General features: G+C 44.6%; 1 long non-coding RNA gene across 1 annotated transcript; it reads left to right on the top strand.

Moving 5' to 3' along the window:
- Positions 1-584: 584 nt before the first annotated feature.
- Positions 585-7,236, top strand: LOC138754738 (uncharacterized). Its single transcript, XR_011351908.1, has 2 exons — positions 585-673; positions 5,734-7,236. It is a non-coding gene; the product is annotated as an uncharacterized lncRNA (long non-coding RNA).

Raw genomic sequence — 7,236 nt, 5'->3', positions numbered from 1 at the left:
TATAGAGAATTGAGGTTAAAATGACTTAAGTTAAAATGTGATGATTAATCATAAAAAGGGAAGCCAGAACGGACAGGGAACTTACTAGCAGCCAAGGACAAAAGGTTCAGCTGGATATGTTTTTTAAACCTATCTTTTCATGGTCATAGTGAGAGACATGCAGGAGACAAAAGATTGATAAGAAGGGTGAGAAACAGAATTTAGTGTATGTAGAGTTCGCAGCGTACGTAACGAACGTGATAATTAAAAATGCAGTTATACTTAGAATGCTTTTGTAATACTAACCAATTAAAACAGTATTAATAAGAAGGGGAAGGGCAAACAACAAGGGTATAAAAATCAATGCACTGTATGTATCGGGGCTTAACTGGTGAGAAGCCAGTTGAGTCCAACTCTGCAGACTTGTAAATAAAGCTTGTCGTGTCATCAGTTTTAAAGAGACTCATGTGTGAGAAGTTTTATTTCTGACAAATGGGGGCTCATCCGGGATCTACACTCCGGCCATGAGGGGAGGCGAGAAGAGGGACATCGGAGGCGGTGCACCCCGCTGAGTTCAGCGGCTCCTAGTCCCTTGCTCGTCGCTTCGGGCGGCTTGAGCGAGTGGTATCCGGACAAGGTGACACGACAAGACGGAGAGGAGAAGGGTGACGGTTCAATCCCCGGGAAGACACCGGTAAGTGACGACTTACGATTGTGGTGTGGGGATTGGGTAACAGGTGTAACGGGATACACCTGTTTGGATAAAAAACCTAACGTAATAGATCAGGTATAGAGCTTTTGTCGTGGCGTGAGGACCCTGTCGTGGGACTCTAGGATAGACCCCAGGGAAACCTCGGCGGTAACCGAAGGAGGGACAGCACCTCCGACGAAGTGCCGAGAAGAGAGGGGTCAACCCCAGGGAAACCTCAGCAGTAACCGAAGGAGGAACAGTACCTCCGACGAGGCGTCTGAGAAGAAGGGAGTAGGATCCAGAACGAGAGGGTCCTCAGCAACGATAAACAGATCTAGGTGGGAAAATGGGAGGATCAAAATCTAAGGGCTCGTCTGAAAATTCAGGACAATTCCTGGGAGTTCCCCTTGACAGCCCTTTGGGGAGAATGTTTGAAAATTGGGATAGTAAAAGATATCGAGACAAAAACAAGAAAAAGATGGTCCAATATTGTCTTCTTTGGTCGAAACAACCTATTAAAGGTTCCTCGGTCTGGTGGCCGAAATTTGGATCTGATGAGGATTGGGTTAGACAAGCATTAAACATATATGTAAATTCGAGACCAAAGGTGAATCAAGAAGAGTCAGCATATGCATTTTGTTGGGTTCCCTGGCCAGGATCCTTAACAAAGTGTTTTAAATTGAGGGTAGCGGGAGAAAAGAAATGGGAACCTCTGGACAACCTTCCCCCTCCTTATATTCCCCCAGTGCCTACTGCGCCCGAGGAAAGCTCATTACCGGAGGGGAAAGGTGATGAATCTGATTGCCCCGAAAGGGGCCGGGAAAAAAAGGATGAATTAAGGGAGTCGGACCCTAAACTTCCACCGGTAAACCGACCCTGGACAAGATCCCAGACTGGTCCAGGACCATCAAAATTTTCAATAAGCCTAAATCCCCTGAGGGAAGTTCCTATGGGAGGACCGGGAGGGGGAACGGGATATGTGAATGTTCCCCTAACTAGTACAGAGGTGCGGGGATTTAAGAAAGAAATGAAAAAGTTATTGGAAGATCCTATAGGACTGGCCGAACAGCTCGACCAATTCCTGGGACCAAACACATATACGTGGGAAGAGATGCAGGCAATAATGGGAACATTATTCTCACCCCAGGAGAGGCAGATGATTCGACGGGCTGCCCTCCTCATGTGGGAATATGAACAACCTGGGGACCCCAGACCACATGAACAAAAATATCCCTTAAATGAACCCAGGTGGGACAAATGAACACCCGAGGGATTGGCAAGTATGAGACAATATAGAGAGTGGACAATTAAAGGGATACGGGAGGCTGTGCCAAAGGGTCACAATTTCACCAAGGCATTTGGGAACCACCAGGGGAAAGATGAGTCCCCTACTGATTTTTTGGAGAGGGTGAGAAAGAATGTCCAACAGTATGCGGGCGTGGACCCTAGTACACCAATGGGTGAACAGCTTATTCGAATTGAATTTGTTTCCAAATCATGGCAGGACATTAGAAAGAAACTAGAAAAGGAGGAGGACTGGAGTGAAAAACCCCTAAGTGACCTGTTAAAAAAGGCGCAAAAAGTATATGTGCAGAGAGGAGAAGAAGAAGATCAAAAGAGGGCGACAAAGGTTATGGTACAGACTATCCGACAGATGAATGCTGAATCCAGAGGGGAAAGAAAACAAAACCTTCCTCTAAACAATCCAAGATATCCAAGAGAGGGAAGACCCCGGAGGTTCGTTAAGTGCTATTACTGCAATGAGGAAGGACACTTTAAAAGGGAATGCCCCCGATACAAGAGGGAATTGCGTGCCCTCGAACTTATGGAAGAAGATTAGGGGCATCAGGGGTTCCAAATGTTAGGGACCAAGTATAAGAAGGAACCCCTGGTAAAACTAAAAATTGGTCCCAAGGGAGAAGAGGTGGTGTTTATGGTGGACACAGGAGCGGAACGAAGTAGTGTAATAACTGTGCCAATCGGAACTGAACCTGTAAAAAGTAATTTGACAATTTCTGGGATAGAAGGGGCTCCCAGAATGGTATCAATAATTCCCCAAGTAACAGTGAAACTGGAAGAAAGAGAAGGGGTACAAGACCTCTTGTTGTTACCGTCGGCTGGATTTAACCTCCTAGGAAGGGACTTACAGGCTCTCCTAGGTTTGGGTGCTCTCCCTGTGGACAGAGAAGTGCGAGTCCACCTCTGTGCTTTAAAGGAACAGGATGAACGGCAGATTGACGAGAGAGTCTGGTATAAGGAGGGAAATCGAGGAGGTCTAGACATCCCACCTTTACATGTCACATTAATACCAGGTCATCAGCCGGTAAGGAAACGTCAGTATCCTATTTCTTTGGAAGGGAGAAAAGGGCTACAGCCGGTAATTGAGACTCTAATACGAGACGGACTATTAGAAGAATGTATGTCACCTTATAACACCCCTATACTCCCAGTGAAAAAGTCAGATGGATCCTATCGCCTAGTTCAGGATCTAAGAAGTTTGAATGCTATTGTTCAGACCCGCCACCCAGTGGTGCCTAATCCCTATACTATTATGAGTCGGATTCCCCCAGACCATGAGTGGTTTAGTGTTATCGACTTGAAGGATGCCTTCTGGACGTGTCCATTAGAAGAGGAAAGTAGAGATATGTTTGCGTTTGAATGGGAAAATCCATGGACAGGTAGACGGAGACAGCTTCGGTGGACTGTATTGCCCCAAGGGTTCACTGAATCTCCGAACCTGTTTGGACAAATGCTAGAACAAATCCTGGTGGACTATCCACAATCTGATGATTCCCAACTAATGCAGTATGTGGATGATTTACTATTATCAGGACCCAAGGAACAAGAAATGAGGGGAGATACAATTAGACTCTTGAATTATCTGGGGAAAAAGGGTCTACGGGTGTCCAGGAACAAGTTACAGTTTGTTGAGAGAACTGTGGTATATCTGGGACTCCAGATAAGTAAAGGACAGAAACGGATTACCCCTGAACGGATTGCGGGAATCACTAGAATGCCGTTACCCTGTAATAAGAAGGAAATAAAACAATTCCTGGGACTCTTAGGTTACTGTAGGTTATGGATAGAGGACTACTCAGCTTTGGTGAAGTTTATGTATGAAAAGCTGACAAATGAAAATGAATATCCATTGAAATGGACCCAGGAGGAGGAGGGATGGTTTGAGGACTTGAAGCATCGCCTGACACGAGCCCCAGTACTCACTCTGCCCTCTTTAAAACAGCCCTTCCAGCTATTTGTCACTCATAACCAAGGAACAGCTGTGGGAGTTTTAACACAGGAAAAAGGCGGTCAGCGACACCCAGTGGCTTTCCTTTCCAAAATGATGGACCCAGTGTCTCGCGGATGGCCGATGTGTATCCAGGGAGTAGCGGCTGCTGCTCTGTTGGTAGAGGAAGCACGTAAACTTACTTTTGGAGGAAAGATGACTGTGTACACCTCCCATTCTGTGAGTGTTTTATTAACACAAACTGCCCATCGATGGCTGACTGATTCTCGCATATTAAAGTATGAAACCATTTTAATGGTCGGAGAAGATCTACAGTTTGCAAAGATTAATAGCTGCAACCCAGCTCAGTTTTTATACGGCAGTGAAACAGAGAGAGAGGTGGAGCACGACTGTGTCGAGTTGACAGATCTTCAGACCAAGACCCGAGAAGACCTTTGCGATACTCCACTGGGAGAAGGATATGAATTCTACATTGACGGCTCCGCCAGATGTGTTGACGGAATGAGAAGAAGTGGATATGCTATAATAGAAGGAAATACTTGGAAAGTAGTAGAATCCACGAGACTACCCGGAAGCTGGTCAGCACAATCCTGTGAACTATATGCCTTGCAAAGAGCCCTCAGAATACTGTCAAAGAAAATTGGAACGATTTACACTGATTCCAAATACGCATACGGGGTAGTGCATACCTTTGGTAAGATCTGGAAGGAGCGTGGTCTAATTACATCAAGAGGAAAGGAATTGGCACACGAACAGATGATTACTCTGACTTTAGAAGCCTTAACATTACCCCAGGAAATAGCAGTGGTCTACATACCAAGCCATCAGAGGGGAGATACCCCGACAGCAATTGGAAACAGACTGGCTGATGAAGAAGCCAAAAGGGCAGCCATGCAACAAGAAGTCCGTTTGCTGACCTTAATCCCAATAAGGCAAGGCATAAAGAAGGCTCCCATTTTCACTGCTAAGGAAGAAAAGGACATGGCTCAGCTGGGCGCAAGCCAGCTGCCTGATGGAACATGGAAGACACCAGATGGAAGAATGGTTCTAAATAAAGAAATAACTCGCAATATTTTAAAACACCTGCATCATCAGAGCCACTGGGGCACCCAAGCCTTATGTGACACAGTGCTTCAAGATTATGTGTGTAAGGGAATCTACACCTTGGCCCAACAGGAGGTGCAGAATTGTCACCTATGCACAAAAATTAATAAGAAGGTAATGAGGACAGGGACCATGGGAGGTCAACCATTAGCCATACGCCCTTTTCAACGTATCCAGATCGACTTCACAGAGTTACCTCAAGTCCAAAGATGGAAATATCTGTTGGTGATAATAGATCACTTTACCAGATGGGTGGAAGCCTTCCCAACAGTAAATACTACAGCCTCTACAGTAGCTCGCCTCCTCCTAGAGCAGATAATCCCCAGATATGGTATAATGGATTCTATAGACTCAGACAGGGGTCCACATTTTTCTTCAAAAATCCAGCAATTGATTTGTAATGCATTACAGGTTTCTTGGAAATTACATACCCCTTGGCATCCACAAAGCTCAGGGAGGGTTGAACGTATGAATGGAACCCTAAAAATACAATTGACAAAATTAATGGTGGAAACTAAAATGCCTTGGATAAAGTGTCTGCCCCTGGCTTTATTGAGAATTTGTACTGCCCCACGAAAAGATGTAGGGTTGTCCCCTTATGAAATGATGTTTGGGCTTCCCTTCTGAAGTACAGTTGAGGGGTGTCCCACCTTGGGGGAAGGGGATATATTTGTTAGGAACTATTTACAGGCACTGTCACGCTCTCTTGCAGATTTACGAAAGAGAGGACTATTGGCACAAACACCGCCTTTAGACTTTTCTTTACACAAAGTGGAACCAGGAGACTGGATTCTCATCAAGACCTGGAAAACTGAAAAACTCCAGCCCCAGTGGGAAGGTCCATACCAAGTTCTCTTAACTACAGAGGCTGCAGCACGAACAAGAGAGAAGGGGTGGACGCACGCATCCAGATTTAAGGGACCTGTAGAGGCGCCTCAGGACCCTGATACGAACTCAGATTGGACTTGTGTTCCTGGAGAAAAACCTCTTACCTTACGATTTCACAGAAAGACTTGATTCACAATGTTATTGTTATGTTCTTTGATTTTTCTTAGTTTGCCTATGTCTTTATCAGGTGTGAAATGTAAGAAATGCAGAGACACAGTGGTCCTGTTTCAGGACCACATTTGGGGAAGAAAGGAAGGTAATTTCATTTCCCATACCTCAGTTCCTGAGAAATGCTGGGCAGAAAATACCACCCAACATCCATATACCCCTTGTGTGGAAAAAGAAGGAAATAATATGGGTCATTATATACAGATTCCTAATACCACTCCTTTCCCTCTTAACGGTTGGAAGGGTGACTCAGGCCCACCATGCCCTGATGGACTCTGGTTTTGCATACACCAGCGTACTGTTCCAATAAGGAATTCCACTCCACACTCGAAAGTGCCTGCCCCTTTAAGACAGCCGGACTTAGTTCGAGTCCATCCAAATAACCATGAAAGTTTCGGTCACGCAGTTGGGGGTGATAACCTTTTTGTTGATCTTGCAACTAGAATTGCAGGAACTTTTAATGTAACCAATTGTGGGTCATCGGAGGTATTTTATTCCTCCTACTTGTTTTGCCCTGTATTATTCCCTGTCTACGCAGCCTGGTGATTTCCATGGTCCAACAGGCTATGCAACCAGGGGGACTGGGAGACCCCTTTAGAATTTTACTTCAGCACGAGATTAATTTATCATGAAACGTTTCTCTTCCCCGAGTTAAAATCCCCATTCATATATATATAATACACACATTTTAAAGGGAGAAAGGGGTGGATTGTTATATATAGAGAATTTAGGTTAAAATGACTTAAGTTAAAATGTGATGATTAATCATAAAAAGGGAAGCCAGAACGGACAGGGAACTTACTAGCAGCCAAGGACAAAAGGTTCAGCTGGATATGTTTTTTTAAACCTATCTTTTCATGGTCATAGTGAGAGACATGCAGGAGACAAAAGATTGATAAGAAGGGTGAGAAACAGAATTTAGTGTATGTAGAGTTCACAGCGTACGTAACGAACGTGATAATTAAAAATGCAGTTATACTTAGAATGCTTTTGTAATACTAACCAATTAAAACAGTATTAATAAGAAGGGGAAGGGCAAACAATAAGGGTATAAAAATCAATGCACTGTATGTATCGGGGCTTAACTGGTGAGAAGCCAGTTGAGTCCAACTTTGCAGACTTGTAAATAAAGCTTGTCGTGTCATCAGTTTTAAAGAGA

This window comes from Narcine bancroftii, chromosome 2, assembly GCF_036971445.1.
Source record: "Narcine bancroftii isolate sNarBan1 chromosome 2, sNarBan1.hap1, whole genome shotgun sequence".
Classification (NCBI taxonomy): domain Eukaryota; kingdom Metazoa; phylum Chordata; class Chondrichthyes; order Torpediniformes; family Narcinidae; genus Narcine; species Narcine bancroftii.
Note: the sequence above shows the minus strand (reverse complement) of the source record. Positions and strands in the feature narration are given on the sequence as shown.